At 46.4% G+C, this 20,327-nt stretch overlaps 1 long non-coding RNA gene across 1 annotated transcript; it reads right to left on the reverse strand.

Annotated features, from left to right (window-relative positions):
- Window positions 1–2,232: 2,232 nt before the first annotated feature.
- On the reverse strand, window positions 2,233–18,841 carry LOC148511768 (uncharacterized). Its single transcript, XR_015880232.1, has 4 exons — window positions 18,705–18,841; window positions 13,212–13,335; window positions 12,749–12,792; window positions 2,233–3,710 (listed from the first exon to the last, which is right to left on the reverse strand). It is a non-coding gene; the product is annotated as an uncharacterized LOC148511768 (long non-coding RNA).
- Between the last annotated feature and the right edge of the window lie 1,486 nt (window positions 18,842–20,327).

Consider the following 20,327-nt stretch of genomic DNA (forward strand, 5'->3'; position numbering starts at 1 on the left):
GACACCAAACACAAACTGTCTGCCTTCGGCTGGTGCGTCCTGGGAACTAAAGCTTTTGACTGTTTGGTGCCCAGTTAGCTCCAACCACCTGCACCTCATGGTTATCCCTGTGGATCTCTACCCTGAAGAAGAAAGTCCAGTGATTGATCCTCAAACCAGTCCTATAGAACAGTCATGTCAATGTCATCAGACACAGAAGTCTTCCCATGAATATGTTCCTTGAGCTGTAGTGTGAATGTCAGTAGGCAGCATCTTCTTAATTTGCAGATACAGTATTTTAGGATGGCTCCAATTTCAGTATTCTCCAATTCTAATTTTATTTTTCAAGTTCTACTAAAACCTCTAGTACAGTGGTGTCAAACTCGGGCTCTTCAGCTTTTGTGGGACTACATATCCCAGCATGCCCTGTCACACTTCTAGAATGCCCTAATAGGAAAACTGTGGCACTGCATGCTGCGATGTGTAGTTCCACTGCAGCTGTAGGGCCCGAGTTTGACACCACGGCTCTAGTACATACTGTACATACAGAAAATCAATGCGGGGTGACATCTACGACTACGCCAGGACACGGACTTTTGTATCCCCCTCATATAGAGATTTGAGATAAGGCCATTTTGGAGCAAAAGCTAGCCCAAAAATGGATAAACTTTTTGGGTAGCTTACTGGAGCAAGCCAGTACTGCAAGTAGGTTGGTAAGGATAATGTAGAGGGGAGGGGGGCGCAGAGTAGAGAAAATATTTAAACGAACGATCTTACACAAAGGAGGAAAGTTAATACATTAGAACGTCAGCCACAATTACCATAAAACATCCCAACAGGCACGGATAGTTGCTGCAAGAGGTTTATAACCATGGCAAATATGAATGGGGGAAGGATGCACCACGATTAGTTCCATTGCTAACATTTTCAACCTCTGTTGGTACCACTAGCCCATATCTGAGTCAAAGGTGAGGCATGAACAGCAGAAACTCCCAACAGAAATTCAAAAACTACAGATACGTCCAGTTAGTTTGTTGCCGCGCGTCCCCGATCGTGGGAGTGCGTCTCCATTCAAACCTATGGAGATGCACCCGGGCGTCCCCGTTCGCGGAAGCGCGTCTCCATAGGATTGAATGGGGATGCTATTGCGCATCCCCGATTGCGGGAAGGCATCTTGCGCCATGCATGGTGCGACTCGCTGCGCTATAAGCAACAATGCAGCAGGGCCCATCTGTATTCCCGAATGCTGAAGTATGGCCAGCTTAAAAGGCCACAACATTCGGCCAACCACTTTATCAGCAATGGAATGGAGAATCAAGGAGTGACTGGAAAGCAATGGTGCATCTTGTGTCTGACGTAGCTGGCTTCTCAAGTATAAACATCACCTGGTCATTGTATATCAAGCACAGAGGATGTAAATCAGATGATTTGACATAAATTGTACAAAAGGGAGATACGCCGAGAGCTAATGCATATAGTAGCGTATTTCCCCTCGTAATAATATATATTCTGCCTCCCCACATCTGCTCGGAGAAGTAGCCGTCTTTAGGACATCATTAAAAACTGGATGGAAATGAGGGAACTGGTACTATCAACAGCCCTAAAGTAAGGACAGTGTGACTGGGGCATGAAGATCCCTTCAGGGGAATGCATACTTTGACCAGGGTTAGGTTTTTGCCTAAGTTTAAACTTTGTCAGGGCCACACAATCCCTAAAAATGGAGATACTTTTACATTGCACAGGTTCTGTAGCTGGCTCCAGTGGAAATTGCCAAAAGCCTGTGTGAAAGCTACAAAAGTATCCTTTTCACATCACATTCAGAGCAAGTGTCAAACTTTATGACTCATTCAAGTTCACATTAAAATCGAGAGTTAGTCCTTTTTTAAAGTGACCATATATTTTAGTTACCCTGCTGTGTTTGCATGCAAGGGCGTAACTAGAACTTTGTGGGCCACATAGCAAGATCTTAAAAGGGCCCCCCAGAGATAAAAAAAAAAACATACATTTGCCACCACACAGAGCCCATTCAGGTTATGCCACACAGTAATACCCATTATGCCTCCCCAGCAACTCACCTCCCCATTTCCCTCCTGCAGCTTCTCGCCTCCCCATATGCCATCAGCAACCAACAGGTGAGGATTTGGTGCCGGGCCACCAGCTAATTACAGCTGGCGCACCGGCAGGCAGTGGCCAACATGGACAGACCGTGCCTGCGCAGTTTGTATTTGTCACCGTTCACAAGCCCACCGGAGCTCATGGACCAGCAGCAAATCAGGAGCCGCTGATTGACTGTTGGTCCGCAAGCTCTGATTACCTAGCAGCGCTGTCTCTCCATGGCTGTCTGGTGGTGCGCCAGCTGTAGTAAGCTGGCACCAAATCAACACCGCTGCTGCCTGGGTCTTCCTCAGCAGCCCTGACTGGACAAATAAAGGCTGCAGGTGTACTTCAGGGTCCAGTCTTCAAGCCGGGCATAATAATAAAGTACGAGGCTGACCTTGCCCATATATATATTATATATACACGGTTGTGATACATTTCTAATGCCTAAATTCCAGTGGCAAAGAGTTATAAGCAAAGTTATACCTTACGCTACCTCTGTTTCATGGTCTGAGCACTTACTGCGCATTCGCGGCCGTTGATCAGTGCAGTTGTTAGCGGTGAGGATCTAGACGAACCATTTCTGAAAGAAATCCCGGTTACAGTAGCCCATAGGTTAAGCTTGTAAAATCTGACTACATAGCAGCTCCCATAGATATCTTTAGGGGCTGCTTTGTAGTCATAAATAGGAGGGACTGCGGCAGATATTGGAAATGTCCTCCATGTTAAATTCTGGGTAAGCCTAATATTTTGGGTACCCCCCCTGAAAACTTGTGTATCCCGCAAATACAGTGTATTGTTTAATAAATATGCCCCTTAGTCTTCGCAGGTTCAGGTTTTTATTGGAGCCCGTGCTTCGGTGACAGGAGGATGGAACATGGGCGCGAGGAAATATGTGGTTATAAGAAATGTCAATCTTCAGGAGCAGATCACATTTTTTTTTTAAAATAAATATGTCCCATAATCAGAAAACTAAGCTCTATGTATTAAATTGCTGCAACCGTGTGTTTTTCCTGTCAACTATCTAGCAGACGTGCCTAATAACGCTCTAAAATGCATCTACAGAAAGAAAGCCTGAACTTTGACAGCAAAACATGTTACAAAAGCAAATTGGCAACATCAATAAGAAATGCTACTACTTTGGGTGGGTAAAATCAATTGGACAACGAGGCCTAAGTTCACAAAACTTTAGTCCTCCAACCGAGCTATATCAAGTGAGGAGATGTTTATCTGTTTTGTACAGACATGTTTGGGGCCTTTATGTGCTGTCCCTGAGGAGCCTCTTATTGTCAGACGGAAAAGATCTTCAGTTCTAGCTGAATGCAGATCTCGCTTGCAGTATAGAGCGCCCAGCGCACTTCGACTCTCTAAACCAAACCGTATCGCTCATCAACATGACCAGCTAGGGCGAGCCTGACCCGGGACGTGATCCATCTCAAGATGCTGTCGTTTCAGCTGCACCGAAGCAAAAATAAAAATAACAAAAATGTTCCATAAATGAGCTTGGCAGCAGCTGCTGTTGCTTTTCTGGGAGTATTTTTTTGTGCTGTTTTTTGTTGTTGTTGTTTGTTTGTTTTGTGAGGTTGAACCAAATAACTTTTCCATTTTCTCGTTCCCTCGGCTAAATCCAAAGCCTGTAATACAGAACATTGTGTATAGTTTATTTTAGAAACATTGTTAGCTTAAACACACCGTTAGTACACCTACGATGTATAAAAAAAAATAACACAGCGAGCTCATGACCACAAAATAAACTTCATTAAAGTAGTTTGACTGAGTCTTTTATTGATGAAAACGAGCAGTTGAGCCAATATCAGACACTGGTGAACATTTTACAGAAATACACAATTATTTGTAACGTAATAAATATAATTTTATTATTGCTTTATTTTTATTTTCAAAGTATTTTTTGTTTCAAGAAACGTTTAGGGATAGATTTAGTAAGTTCTAAGAAGGAAAAGGAGAGGTAGAGAGACCAATCTGATTGTAGGGGGTAAATTTACTAAGAATAGAGTTTGGGTGAGATTGCAATCTCACGTGAGTTTAGGCATGTTTTTCATCTCACAAATTTACTAAAGACAAACTGGAGTGAGTTTGGAAGGGAGTTCTCTCTTTTCACTGTTAAAACTCGTGTGAGATAGCAAACTCGAAAAAACTCACCATCGGCCAAACTAGGAAATACTTTACATGAAAAAGTTGCAACTCGGGAATTTACTAAGATTCAAAATTACAATCTCGTGTGAGATTGTAGCAAACTCACTGATAAATTGTTTCAAATAGACCACCTCCTGAGCTGCAAGTTTGCCAGTAGCATACACAGATCAGTGTGATTTGTGTATGTTTCTGCCTGTATACCTAATGTAGTGTTTTAATAAAAAAAAAAAAAAAATAAATGACGTAGGGTCCCCCCTCCTCCAAAAGCTATAACCAGCCCCGGACTTGTTAGCCAGTCCTGGCTCCGAAAATTACGTGGAACAAAATGAATAGGGTTCCACCGTAATTTAGGAACCAGCACCAGGCTGCAGGGCCAGTCCTGGTTTTACATGCAAGGGGGAAAAAAAATTGCGTAGAGGTCCCCCTATAATTAAAACCAGCACCCAACCAGGGTGTAATGCCACAGCCAGGAGACCCTATTTTAGGGTCTTCCAGGGCAAAAGCATTCTCACCCAAAGCCGGTCAGGCCAAGCCGGGGATCTCAGGGGAGGTGGGGACCCCCCAAAAAAGGGGTCCCCCCTCTCCCAAAAGTCCAGGCTTGGTCTGAAGCCTGGGACTGTTCCCCGCACCCCTGCGCTGTGGATAGGGGGGAAATAAAGTGTAAAATCAAAGTAAACTATTATATTTTACAGTGGAAATACAGGTGCCAGCACGCCTGCCCTCTGGCACTTGTGGAACTACAAGTACCAGCAGGTGGCCGGCACCCGTACCTCCACTGTAAAATAAATAGTTAAAGACATAACACACACCTTAGATAGTACAAGTTTATTACACACATACCTCACTCATACATACTTACCTGTACCAGCCGATCTGTCCTCTTCTCAAATGTAGATATCTGTGTGGAATGACCTGCATAAAAGATCGTATACTCACCTCCATCCTGGAGTATCCTCTCCGTAGCATCCAGGGTCTTGGCAAAACAATAACATGACTTACCCGAACCAGGCCGAACATGTGTAAGTATAAGCTGTTACATATACTTACACCTCGCGAAATGACAGGTGACTGAAATCATCTGTAATTTCTCACGGGCCGCTAGCCAATCAGCGGCCGCTTTACATGTAGCGACCACTCATTGGCTGGGATCCATGTAAACATGTAAAGCGGCCACTGATTGGCTAGCAGCCCATGAGAAATTACAGATGATTTCAGTCATCTGTCATTTTGCGAGGTGTAGGTATAAGTAACAGCATATACTTACACCTGTTCGGCTTGGTTCGGGAAAGTTATTGTTTTGCCTAGACCCTGGATGCGACGGAGCGCACGTGCCTCCACTTTTCATTTTTGTGCTGATCAAATTTTCAATTTGTCACAATAGGGCGATATTTACTATGAAGCGCATTACTAAGCTGCCCCATCTTCTGATAATTCGAATGTAATTGCCCCTTCCAACCCAGCGGCTGACACAGGTGAAAACACAGCTGCTTTGAAAAGTGCTGTATAGTCCATTTAGCCTATGGACTTTATAGTATTTTCATCCACCACTAGATCACTGGACCGCTGTCTGTATTGGACTATCCTGTAGATGACTTTAGATTTTACCTACACTGATTTGCTTGATTCTTGGTAAATTAAATATATCTTCAGAGTTTCTCTGGGTACATGAAATGGGTTAAGTACAGGTGGCCAGCAGTCGGGACCCTGTTGGTTAGAATCCTGACGCTAGCATCCCACAGGGTTAAGATACCGACACATATCTGTCAGTATCCTAACCCTCCCTCTCTCCCTACCTCCCCTATGCTTAACCCCAACCTGCCACCTAGTGCCTAAACCTAACACCCCCCCGCACCCTAAACCTAACCTCCCCGATGCCTAAACCTAACCTTCCCCTGCACCCTAACCCTCCCCAACTTAGTCTTACACTAACCCTCCCCCTTGTGCCTAACCCTAACGCTCCGCCTAACCTAGTACTTACTGTAGGGATGCCGGCACCGGGATACTGACAGGTGTCAGGATTCTGGCATACTGACTGTTGGTATTATGACCACATCCCCATGAAACCGCCAGTAGATAAATGCTAAGGGGCCGATTGTGACCTGAATAAAAGTTGCAATGCGCACGAATCTCAGGGATTGCAGCACATTGCTCATGTGCCAAAGAGAGACATCGGCTTCAGCACGTGCACTGGATCAGGTATCCTCACACGGACGGAGATCGCTAATGTGTACAGATTAATCCTACAATCGATGGACCATGCTTTCCATGTGGGGGGGGAGCTAAGGTTAGGCTGCAGGAAAGGTGGGTTAGGGTTACTATACTTTCCATCAGGCGTCAGGATTCTGACGGTTAGGATGCTGCGGTCTGAATTCTGACCGCCAGCATTCTGACCGCCGGGAACCCCTCCCCAACCACCCTTGAATCACTACATGGTTTGCTGAGGTGAAAATTTTAACCCTCCGGGGCTGATTCAAAGTTGCACTCAAGGCGGCCATAAATGCAGCTACACTGCGAGCAGAGAAATAAATGCATTTAATCACCCATATGCAGAGTTGCACTCATCTACTGTATATGGGCGCACAGTCCCCATCCTTCCATTTATGAAGTAGCCGTCATCACTATTAGAATGCTGTAGGACCGGTTCACCGGTACATGGTGACTGGAGGTGGCTTCCCATTGGAAGTGCTACCTGCCAGTCACGCTGAAGACAGGCAGCCTCAGGGGGATGTGACTCCTCCCCCTGGGACTGCCAGTCTGGGCTGCGATCTGCAGAGAGCGGCTTCCAGTAGAAACCGCTGCTCTGCCTTTCGGGCAGTCCTAATGGGCTTCTCGGGGCTGCAACAAATGCAGCTCCGAGAAGCTGGTGTTATGCGTGGCGCCACCGCCACTCATGCACCTGTCCTGATACCTGCCAGAATCATTGGGACCCAGGCTAGCTGCAGTGACAGCCCCCCCCAGGCAAGAGGGCAGGAGCCACTGCTGGATTGGACTCTGCATAGCCCGTACTTCCTCTTACACACCCACAACAGCCTACTTGTGAATGCCCCATTGCTGCCCAATCAACAAATTCCGCCAAAAGTGGAGTTGTGTATGACTCAGCCATCTGTAGTGGTCCATAGTGGCATATGCTCGGCGATGGATCATGCACAGTGCTAAATAATTGCACAATTCCATCTGCCAAATGGAGTTGTACAACTGTAAATGAGCCCCTTTACCTTAATTTGCTCCTACTGTAACTCTAAAACGATCGCTTTATTGAACAGTATAGTTTGCAGTATAGCCCTTCTGCTCCACTGGAGGTTTCTGTCCCCCAGGAGCTCGCTTTACAAAATCATACCTGCCCACTCTCCTGGAATGGCCGGAACGCTCCCAAAAAACGTGTGGTCCTCCTGGCCGCTTGGAAAAGTGGGCAATTGCATGGTCACTCCCCCCCACTCCACCCCTAATGCCGGACAATGTCCCTAGCCACACCCCCAAATGCTATGTCACTCCCCCCCCAGCTCCACCCCTAATGCCAGGTAATGTCCCTAGCCACACCCCCAAATGTCACTGCCCCCCACTGTGCTGACCTGGCAGGTATGAGCACAAATCATGTCGTATTTGTCTGCTTATTGCAACTATGGACAAATTAGGTTAAGCGGCATTTGACAAAAAGGATAAAATCCTGTGCTAACAAAATTATCCGTGTCAGCGAATATTCTGTCCACATGGTGATACCGCGTCGGTCTCCGACATGGTTTCTATTTTAAAATACCTTTGACATTTGGAATCAGTCCACCAAAATCGTGTCCCCGAATGATAATATAGCGCTGTCTCCAGCGTCCCAGGCAGATCACGTAAGATGAACTAATTACACCGGCTTCAATTTTTATTCTACTCCCAATGTCATTATTTAAGCGTGCGCTGATTAACATGTTATTATAAGCGGAATGCCAGCAGGGAAAATCATCCAGATTCTAATTTATTCTCCGTCTCTTGCAATTTCGCAACTAAGAAAACCCAGAGATCTTCCTTAGAGGAAGAGTACATTATTTGTATTTTTTAATTATTTTTTGGAACTTTTCAGTTTTTTAGGATTTGAAACTAGTGTTCAGCTGTTTCTGTTAGTAGCGGCCTATGAAAAATGCAAGCTCTGGGGGTATCACAGGTAGGAAGGAGAACGCCGAATAAGCATCCAGAATACGTGGCTAATCCTTAATTAAGTTGTGTTTTTCTCATGGAATATCTGTACTGGGTCCCGGGACTGCTCAGACCGTGTGCTTTATATGGTTTATCTTAACAAATCTCCTGTCATCAGACAACCTTTCGGTCTCGTCTTCGGCTCATCTACCGGACAATATAATACGTTTCTATACAGTATCAAAGGGACTCAGCTTGTTATTTTGCCACGAGCAACACTATCAGGTGTTTTACGCTCCAGAGTGCTCCTTGACGCATTCTCCGATAGAATTACACATACTGTAACTAGTGAAAGCTTAAACAGGGAATGCTTAGATCACAGAGACTCCTTTACAGAAAATATCTGTAGCTTAAAACAATGTCGAGGAAAACTAAAGAACAGACAAGGTTAAATAAACCTTGATGCGTCCACATATCGATACTGTACCACAATGTTGACAGGTCTACAGGGAACCTGTCGACATTCTGCAGAATGCCAACATTAAGGTTAGCCTGCCGGAGGTTAGGATTAGGCTGTGGAAAGGGAGGGTTGGGCTGCGGGAGCAGAGGGTTAGGCTGCTGGAGGGGAGGGTTAGGCTGTGGAAAGGGAGGGTTAGGCTGCGGGAGCAGAGGGTTAGGGTTAGGCTGCGGGAAGGGAGAGTTAGGATTAGGCTGCGGGAAGGGAGGGTTAGGCTGCGGGAGCAGAGGGTTAGGGTTAGGCTGTGGGAAGGGAGAGTTAGGATTAGGCTGTGGAAAGGGAGGGTTAGGCTGCGGGAGCAGAGGGTTAGGCTGCTGGAGGGGAGGGTTAGGGTTAGGCTGCTGGAGGGGAGGGTTAGGCTGCGGGAAGGGAGAGTTAGGATTAGGCTACATGAGGAAAGGGTTAGGCTGCGGGAACAGAAGATTAAGCTGCATGGGAAAAGGGTTAGGCTGCAGGAGCAGAGGGGATAGAGATATGCTGCGAGAGTAGAGGGTTAGTATGTGGAAAGGGAGGGTTAGGCTGTGGGAGCAGAGGGCTTGAGTTAGCCTGTGGAAGGGGGGGGCTAGGCGGTGGAAGCAGAGGGTTAGGCTGCGAGAACAGAAGGTTAGGGTTAGGCTGCACAAGGGGAGGGTTATGGAAAAAACAATCGCAGGGCCGGGCGATCGCAACCAAAGTGATGCCCATACATGAACAAAGCACCTCCTCTAGCTAACGAGTGATAGCAGTTAGCGAATGAGTCGGCCACTTGTGTTGTGTGCAAATTACACCAAAAATTTACAAAAAAACGCATAGAATAAGCCATCCCCATGAAATTTATTTATTCTTATTATTCTCAAACGCAACAGAATCAATTACAAGCCAATTAGCAGTGTTATTAGCAACAATGATCGATTATTAGCTGCTTGCATTGTGTGGCACAAAATAGAAACATCAAACATAACATCAGTCACATTCGATAGTATTGATTGTACTCTGGGGCTTGAGAGAGCACATACCTAACCTCAAGCTGTACGATCAGCCAGGCCTTTAACCAGGCCTTTAACCTGCTCGCAGAGTGACGTTTTACTACTTCCGGCCTTCTATGTCGGTCGTAACAGGAAATTTATGTACGCCCCCTAAAACGCCCTGAAAACGGTGAGGAACGCCTGCGTTTTTAGACCACCACCCCCGTCACCACCCACGAACGGCCTTTCATGTCAATCAACTCCCGGAAGCCACTTCCTGCTCGTATGCCGTACGATCGACAGCATTTTGGATCGCAAGGTCTCGTACGCACAACTAACCGTCCGCATGCGTGGTATGGAAACATCGGATGCATACGACCGAACGGCCGCTTACGACAGACTCAGAATGAGGTCCAGAGAGTGTTAGGTTGTAAGAGGGATAGAGTTAGGCTGCAGAAGCAGAGTGATAGGGATAGGCTGCAGAGCAGAGGGATAGGATACAGGAGCAGAGGGATAGGGATAGGCTGCAGGAGCAGAGGGATAGGCGGATAGGCTGCAGGAGCAGAGGGATAGGGTTAGGCTGCAGGAGCAGAGGGATAGGGTTAGGCTGCAGGAGCAGAGGGATAGGGTTAGGCTGCAGGAGCAGAGGGATAGGGTTAGGCTGCAGGAGCAGAGGGATAGGGATAGGCTGCAGGAGCAGAGGGATAGGGATAGGCTGCAGGAGCAGAGGGATAGGGATAGGCTGCAGGAGCAGAGGGATAGGGATAGGCTGCAGGAGCAGAGGGATAGGGATAGGCTGCAGGAGCAGAGGGATAGGGATAGGCTGCAGGAGCAGAGGGATAGGGATAGGCTGCAGGAGCAGAGGGATAGGGATAGGCTGCAGGAGCAGAGGGATAGGGATAGGCTGCAGGAGCAGAGGGGATAGGGATAGGCTGCAGGAGCAGAGGGATAGGGATAGGCTGCAGGAGCAGAGGGATAGGGGATAGGCTGGAGGAGCAGAGGGATAGGGATAGGCTGGAGGAGCAGAGGGATAGGGATAGGCTGGAGGAGCAGAGGGATAGGGATAGGCTGGAGGAGCAGAGGGATAGGGATAGGCTGGAGGAGCAGAGGGATAGGAATAGGCTGGAGGAGCAGAGGGATAGGGATAGGCTGCAGGAGCAGAGGGATAGGGATAGGCTGCAGGAGCAGAGGGATAGGGATAGGCTGCAGGAGCAGAGGGATAGGGATAGGCTGCAGGAGCAGAGGGATAGGATACAGGAGCAGAGGGATAGGGATAGGCTGCAGGAGCAGATTGATAGGCTGCAGGAGCAGAGGGATAGGGATAGGCTGCAGGAGCAGATTGATAGGCTGCAGGAGCAGAGGGATAGGGATAGGCTGCAGGAGCAGATTGATAGGCTGCAGGAGCAGAGGGATAGGGATAGGCTGCAGGAGCAGATTGATAGGCTGCAGGAGCAGAGGGATAGGGATAGGCTGCAGGAGCAGAGGGATAGGGATAGGCTGCAGGAGCAGAGGATAGGCTGCAGGAGCAGAGGGATAGGGATAGGCTGCAGGAGCAGATTGATAGGCTGCAGGAGCAGAGGGATAGGGATAGGCTGCAGGAGCAGATTGATAGGCTGCAGGAGCAGAGGGATAGGGATAGGCTGCAGGAGCAGATTGATAGGCTGCAGGAGCAGAGGGATAGGGATAGGCTGCAGGAGCAGAGGGATAGGGATAGGATACAGGAGCAGAGGGATAGGGATAGGCTACAGGAGCAGAGGGATAGGGATAGGATACAGGAGCAGAGGGAGAGGGATAGGCTGCAGGAGCAGAGGGATAGGGATAGGCTGCAGGAGCAGATTGATAGGCTGCAGGAGCAGAGGGATAGGGATAGGCTGCAGGAGCAGAGGGATAGGATACAGGACTAGAGGGATAGGAATAGGCTGGAGGAGCAGAGGGATAGGGATAGGATACAGGAGCAGAGGGATAGGGATAGGATGCAGGAGCAGAGGAATAGGGATAGGATACAGGAGCAGAGGGATAGGGATAGGCTGCAGGAGCAGATTGATAGGCTGCAGGAGCAGAGGGATAGGGATAGGCTGCAGGAGCAGATTGATAGGCTGCAGGAGCAGAGGGATAGGGATAGGCTGCAGGAGCAGATTGATAGGCTGCAGGAGCAGAGGGATAGGGATAGGCTGCAGGAGCAGAGGGATAGGGATAGGATACAGGAGCAGAGGGATAGGATACAGGAGCAGAGGGATAGGAATAGGCTGGAGGAGCAGAGGGATAGGGATAGGATACAGGAGCAGAGGGATAGGGATAGGATGCAGGAGCAGAGGAATAGGGATAGGATACAGGAGCAGAGGGATAGGGATAGGATACAGGAGCAGATTGATAGGCTGCAGGAGCAGAGGGATAGGGATAGGCTGCAGGAGCAGATTGATAGGCTGCAGGAGCAGAGGGATAGGGATAGGCTGCAGGAGCAGATTGATAGGCTGCAGGAGCAGAGGGATAGGGATAGGCTGCAGCAGCAGAGGGATAGGGATAGGCAGGGTTGCTGATATTCTGTCTGCCCCTTCCGGGAGGGAGCAGCCTGATCGGCATTGCAGGGGGCGTAGCCGGAATGGATTGTGGGCAGAACAGGGCGTGGCCACATGATTGCATCATTTTGACCCCGCTACACAATGCAGAGATTACCGGCATTGTGAAGTAGGGTGGCGGGGCCAACATAATGCGATTTGGCGTGAATCGTGTCATCGTCCTCCCTGCTACGGGGGTTTCTCTTAAAACCACAGGGGGGGGGGGGTCGGCAGCAGCCGGGAGGCTTGCCTGCCTTTCTGGGTGTCTGGGAGCGGCACCCAATTTTCATGCGACTCCCGGCCGAATCGGGAAGGTAGGCAAGTTTGGCGCTAGGGTGAGGGTTAGAGCCATTACTTACCACTGGGTGACAGCAACAACTTACCATCACGTGACCGACCATAAGACACATCCAGAGCCGCTGGAGGTCTAAAAGAAAGGTAAGTCAGCGCTGCATCAGGTTACACCGTTTTGTCAACATTCCACTCAAGTTGACATTTCATCTCTGTTGACATAATGAATATCAACACGATCAATGTCAAGACTCTGCATGTTGAAATTAGGACTGCGTCGACAATATGAAATATACCAAATCTGTCCACAGTACTAGGAATATATGATTTGTGTTCTTCTGAGTACATACAATTTAGTGAAAATAAGGTATGGGATACTTCCGTTCAGGCGCTGTGCTGGCAATTTTCCTGTATACATACAACTTAATTCAAATTGATACATAAAAGATGAAATACGCCATAATAGTGGAATACAATCAGTACAAATACCACAGTGTTACAGTGACAACGTGCTTCATCCACCGCTTATAGACAATGTAGCAATAGAATTCTTACCAGTATCAGAGGTGTGCTGGCTTCTCATGAGATCCGGTCATTGTTCAGTCTTCCAAGTTCTTATACCTTTAGTCAGCAATAAGTATCACCAGGGCTCCAGAATAACGATAACTCTACAAAGCACCTGAAACAGAGATGGACGCAGTTTTGCTACTGCGCATACGCAAAAAGTCCAGGAATCACGTGTGCGAACTCAAGTGCCCTATGCCAATTGCAATTGTGTACGGCACGGCTAACACTAGAGAAATGGTGTGCGATCCCTGGGCTTCTCAGGGTGGAGACCTAATAAGATTGCAAAAAAGGGCGTTTCATGGGCGTGGTGTGGGAGTGTCACAGGCGTGTCTGGGTGCGCTGCTGCATTGCCAATCGCTAATCCACAGCTACAGAGGCCATGGTTAGCTGGATGTGAGGAGAGTAGCTGGAGTAGACCCAAGGCTACTGCAAATGTCGATGGTACGACCAATGTTGCATTGATGTTGGAATGTTCCCAATCTCTATCGCAAACGCACAGACCACGCAGCCTGAAAGTGGGCGTCTCACTGCTCGTACGCCCCATCGCACTGTGGAGCACAAGGGAAGACTGAGCTTAGCATATTCCCACAACTGCTGAGGCTCCATTACCAACCATCTCTGCATCAGTCCCAAAGTACAGAATATACAACAAAACAATAACACAGTTAAATACACCAACAAGACTACAGAAAACAAACATTAAGAATAGCTATATCACTATACAATAAAATCAATGTCATTCCACATGGAGAGTAAATTAGGGATTCTATATAATACATGAGCAGCAACATCAACACCTGAAATCCTCAGCCACATTAAGAATACAATGTTACTCATACACTATCAAAAAATAAATTCATATATTACATTCCATACATCAGGCTGGGTACAACAAATAAAACACTATGCATAAAAACAAAGTATGAATAAAATAAGACTATTGCATTGGAGGAGAGCAGATTGTGTTGAGATGTGAAATTTGTAATATTTATTTTATATGAGGTTTATTTTGTTTCCTGCAGTTCTGTAAAGCACCATCATTTTCACTGCTTAATAAACATATGTTCAGACCGCTTTAAAGAGGGAAAGCGCTGGGATGTGTGTTAATTATTAGATGTCACTGTCATTAACCTCCGTTGCTGTGGGAATAGCAATTACATGCGATCCAGAAGCTGTACAGACAGAATGTGAATGCCAGATACTGAATGCAATGTGGAGATTTATTGTGATAGTGTATCAGTGTGCACTATGGGGTTAGAAGTCTGACACTTAAAAAATGGAATTAAAATATCAATTTGCTTTCTTAAGTCTCACTTTGGAACCTTTAGTTCAGCATAACCTCCAGTGTGTGGGTGACAGATACAGCACACGCCACTTAGGCGTTGCACACAAGGACGAGGGAATCGGCATGATTTACCGGTTAAAATCCAGACAGCAGCTGCCCGACATGGGTGAAAATCCTGATCATCCCTAAGGTAAGTATTCACTAACCTAACCTCCCATCCCTAATCCTCCTTAGGGGTGCCTAACCCTAACCTTCCTCCCAGTGCCTAACCCTAACCCCCCCCTTCCCCGCCGCCTAAACCTAAGTCCCCCCCGATGGTGCCTAACACTAACCCTCCCTCTAGCCTAACCCTAACCTCCCAGGGGGGTGCCTAACCCTAAGTGCCTAACCCTGTCCCTTCGATTGGGATGCCGGGCACCGGTAAAATGACAGGCGTCTAAATTTAGACGCCTGTCATTTAACCCTCGCCGGGATAAAGCAGTCGGGAAGCCGGCTTCCCGACTGCATACCAGGCCGACATGTATATTCACAGCGAACTCTCCCTGATTGTCAGGGAGACTCCCTGAAATAGTAGCAATCTCCCTGACTCCCTGAAGAGTCTAGAAATCTCCCTGATTGCCCTAATTATGTATATATATATATATATTAAAAAAAAGACAGATATATACAATAAACTGGGATCATTAGTATAATTTCCCTACATTGGGTATAAGGCACAACGATCCCTATGGCTACATGCATTTTCTGAAAAGTATCAGAGTGTTTTCATTATCAACTAGATCTTGTTACCTGCTTTGGGGCTCATTTACATTTGGATATAAATCAATTTTTATGATGCTCCTCTCAGGTGTCACAGTACACGCCCACTTTACCACCACGTTCATACTGTAGGTGTTGCTTTCGCAATCTCCCTGAAATGCTTTTTCAAAAGTAGGTAAGTGCGCCGGGGACCCTTGCCACGTAGATAACAAACTTAATAAACTTTCCTGTTGCAGCATCTTCAAAGAGAAAATGAAGATGCAGCGATGTAGAATATATATAGTTTTGCAGCCAGCTGGGGCATATGAACAGTGTCTGGTGGCAGCAGCAACAAGGGAGTTAAGTTTCAGCGCTGAACGCAGTGTAGATACTGTGCAATATTCCACTGGAGTTATTATAAAGCCTACTTACTGTATTTAAAATAAATGTATAAATATGAAGATGCTTTCAACTATCGTTTGTATTACCCTGCAGTCCTGAGCCAGCCAAGTTCCGGAGTGCCGGGCTGCACTTGTAAAGCTCAGTGCTAATTGAGTGCCAAAGTTACCTGTTAGCGGAAAAGCTTAATGTGTCACACAGGCACAGCTATTAAAATGTAAAGACTTTGAGTAACCATTTGCTTTGGGGGCAGTGGTGCCTGGTACTTTAGAATTGCTTTATGTTAGAGTTTTAGATAAGGAAGGAGATAGTTGCATAGGGTCAAATGACTGTTTATCCGCAATAGTTGGTGTGTAACACAAAGGTTGTCGTCATTCCTGTTCAGTATTCAAAGGATGAACACGAGTGTCAGATTGAGGTCAAATGGGTTGAACTCATAAATGTGAATTTGGTATAAACATCTAGATTTGTGTTCTACTCCTAATTGGTTAAAGTGACAGAGGGGCAGAACTACCCTGCAGGATTGTGAACTTTAATAGTATAAAAATAGGAGTCTGATCTCAGTATGGGCTGGACTCAGAATCGCAGGCAACGGTAATGTCCACATTGCTGAGTGACTATTTGGCTAGTAGTCTGTGCAAAAAATGGTCTGTTCACTGGGAATGTCAATGCAATCAGCTGCATTCTCAGACGCATAGCCACAAGCATAGCAAGCCAAAGGGCCATATTTGTCGTCCTCCCCCCAAAGAGTGTGTAGATCTAATGCATCCCAGCCCTAGTGGGCAGAACGGGGAGATAATACTGGGAAAGGTCGGCCCGTAGATAGTGGTATGGTGCATGGCTTCCAGGCTTTTCCTGGAGAGGAGACATTAAAAAGTAGGCAAGCATGCATAAGTTTCAATGGTGCGACTGATGATGGCGTATTTGGAGACACCAACTGAAATTCCCGTGTGCACAGATGCTAAAAGTGGGCGTCTCTGTCTTTCCACATCCAGATGACGAACAGATATACACAAGGAAGAAAGTTTGTAGCAGCATTAGCATAGAGTGGCAGAGAGGTGACCGCCAATAGACGCTGCTGCGAGTGCTTTCCGTGCAACTCAGAATGAGGCACTGTGAGGGATTGGCCTCTTTAAAGATATTTCAAGCTAAAAGACAAACGTACTTACTTCAAGACGCCTGCATCTACTTACATCCTGTGAACACCAATATAGCGCAAAATGCTATTCTGTTCTACGGATGTTCTGGATTAGGGCCCGATTTAGAGATTTACTTAATCCGCTATATTTACAGTACGCAAATCTCTGATGTTCAATGATCTGTGCATACGCAGGAGCCGCACTGCTCATGTATAGATCTGGTCCTGCGACATTGGCTGCAGTGCCCCAAAAGCCGCAGAATGATTGACATGCTGTTGGAGGCGGCGACAGGGAGCATTCAAGAAATTGGGGGGTTGTTGGCCCCGTTTTCTGGGCTCGCTTAAGATGCCTCCTGAGTCTTTTGCATAATTCCGCATAGCCGCTGCTTGTGCACAGCAGCGGTGAAATTATCGTACTTCTCTGAATCCTGCCCTGAGCCCAGTATCTCCAATTTCAAGCCATTTGCCTGCTACCAAGCACAGACTGGTCCCCACCGTAGTAAGTGGCCAATGGGGAATTAGCTGAAAAAATAACCAGCAGGTGTTGCAAAAGTGCGACCACACATATCCAGAAGTGTTTCTAGGTGGTGGTGACAGGAGCTTAGGGAAGCGGTGTGAGGCGCCAGTGCAGGAGTCTGGTAGTGGCAGTGAGTTAACTGCCCATGATACAATGGCAGGAGTAACAGGTGGTTGCCAGCAGGGGGTCCTACCTGAAACCTTCAGCTGCTCTGCACTCCACTGCGCTGTGACGTGCAGCCAGCTTGTTTGCACGCGCGGGATTGCAATCCCTCACCAGCGCACAAATTGACAAGCAGCACAGGCTTCTAGGGACTGCATTGGCTGCTAGAAGCCAGATAGTGCTGCCTTTATAGCAGGGGAGAGGCCTTGCACTGGAAGTGCTCTCTCTACCAATTGCAGGTCTGTACTCGCAGTCCCAGAGGGAGAAAACACCTCACCCCGGGACTGTCTGCTGTTATAAATCCTCTGGGTGCAGTTTGAACCTTTTTCTGGGGCTGCAATAATAGTCTCAAGAGGTAACACCTCCCATTATATATATATATATATATATATATATATATATATATATATTCGGGGTGTGTAGTCCAGGACCCTTTCCTATACACTCCATTTAGTGTGCTTGTTTGCACACCTGAAGGCTGAGACACCTTCTACCTGGGCTAGCACCCCTCCCTTATTGGTTTAAAGCATGGAGTCTGGTATTGTGAATGCACACTAGTAACAGGCACAATTTTAGTTATGCCCTAGAAATTATATACTGTAGTGCAACTTTGGGTTGATTTTTGGGGCGTGGGTCCCTGGATTGCCTTGATTGGTCTGCTTCAGGGCATCGCATTAGAACAGTTTTCCTTTTTTGCACATTTAAACACCTTTTACTTTTTGTTTTTATTATATTTTTATTTTCACTTCTCTATCCTATACATGCAGCAGCAGCTACTCTTACCTTTCTTACTTTACAGTTTACACTTCACTTTTCTCATTAGAGCAATGCCCTGGGGTGGCTCGGCTGAGTTGGTTTGGGGGTGTCCTGCACTCTGGATATGAACCCTAGTATGCTAGGGACTTACCCTGCAGAGGTTACCTGGATATGGTGGGTAGGCCCATAACCTTGGCCATGATTATGCTAAAAACCTCTATTTATTGCAATAAAATATATATATATATATATAAATAAATAAATAATCAGTCATTTGGAGTTGTGCACCTGTGATTTGTCTGTTTCTCAGTCTCTACACATGAGTCTTGCTATAAAAATGGCAGAGGCAAACAAACAGGGCCAGAAACAAACAGCAGGCTAATAATCTGGTGAATGGCAGAAGTTCCTTTGCTTAGCAGACACAGAACATAGGAGCTACAGGAACACAAATTTAAAAGCAATGGTAACAAACAACAGAATGGTAACCTGATAGATGGCAGAAGTCTTTTTGCTTGGCAGGCACAGAACACAGGAGCAATAGGAACACAAAATTAGAACCATTTGGTGAATGCCAGAAACATTACTGAGCCAGCAAAAAGTGCTGAGATCAGACACACTAAACAGGCAGGTATCAGGTGTAGTCCATGCCGGTAATTGAGTTATTAAATACCTGACACACAGGGGTGCAGAACAGAGTCTAGAGAGCAGCACCTCTGGTAAAAAACGGTACTGCAGCTCACAAAACAGGAGCCCTAGTGACCCCTGGTGGTGGGGAAACATACTGCTGGAAAGCACAGCAAAACAGACAGTTCTAACACCTGTCCCGCTGTGAAAAGCAGGGAGTGCTTCCAATGGGAAGTCACTGCCATTGCTAGGCAGTCCCTGTGGGGGGTGGATTTTACTGTGGGGCTGCTGCTCTGCCACTAGTGGTTACTGATGGTGAGATGGAATACTTCTACCCTAGGTGCGGAGAAGTAAGCCCACTCAGTCTACTGAAGCTAGGGCAACTTCCTGTACAGCAAAATCTGTTACTGCTTGATGGAGGGAGGTTATCTGGTCACGGTTCTGTTTTAATTTTCCTTCATGTTCCTGCCAAACATTGCTGGATTAGATTCTGCATACAGTATGTGTTTTTAAAACCTGTATTCAAGAAAACAATAAAATAAAGTGGCCCTAATTCTCAGTATGGCTCCTCATCTATATGGACTTCAAAGCCGATTGTAACGGTTGCTTAGCAACTGAACCATTTCCAGGACCTTACCCCCTGGTGAGAAAAGAGCAGGGAAGAAATGGTGACCATTGTAACTGTAGCAAGAGGCTCCATTAAAAAAGAAATTATCTAAAATATTATAATAATAAATACTGGTTTAGTACTAGCAAAATATCATCAGTCTGTCATTTTGGGAGCTATACAGAATGAACTGAAAGTGCTGCTAATTGTTAGAATTTAGACTGAATTATCAGAAGCAAATATGCTTATTTTGAACCTTTTAGGATCTTTCCTACTTTTCCCATTCACCCATTCTTTCCTGCTCCATTGATTTGATCTAATTTGTAGGCATTACATTCACTTTAATACATGATTATATTACTTTATAGTGTCTATATGCCAAATGCATTGAAAGCCCAAAACTATATCAGCTAAACATATCCCACATTTTTCTGAAATAAGCTGAAACACCTGGCAAAACTTTGGTTGGGCATTGTGACCAAATGGGCAAACATTTGCACCATGTGTGTGCTCGTTATAGACACGGGATTTGATCCGGAGTTGGATGCAGCTCCTTATACGGCCACAATTGGCGAATTTTAGCATATGGCGCATTTGCAGAAGCAAATTTACGCATTATGTTTTTCCAGCATTTCTGGTGGATTCAAGGCAGGAAGATCTTGGCTGGATCTCTCTTTGGCGAGGAGACGTATCAAGCCTTGGACAGAGATAAAGGGCCATATGTATCAAAGCTTGATGTGAGATACAATTGTGATATATGTATCACCAACCAATCAGCTTCTAACTTACATTTTGCAGGCTGTGTTTAAGAAATGATAGTTTGCAGCTGATTGGTTGGTGATATATATTTCACAATTTTATCTCACATCAAGCTTTGA

Source organism: Taudactylus pleione, unplaced genomic scaffold (assembly GCF_031769625.1).
Source record: "Taudactylus pleione unplaced genomic scaffold, aTauple2 ptg000292l, whole genome shotgun sequence".
Classification (NCBI taxonomy): Eukaryota; Metazoa; Chordata; class Amphibia; order Anura; family Myobatrachidae; genus Taudactylus; species Taudactylus pleione.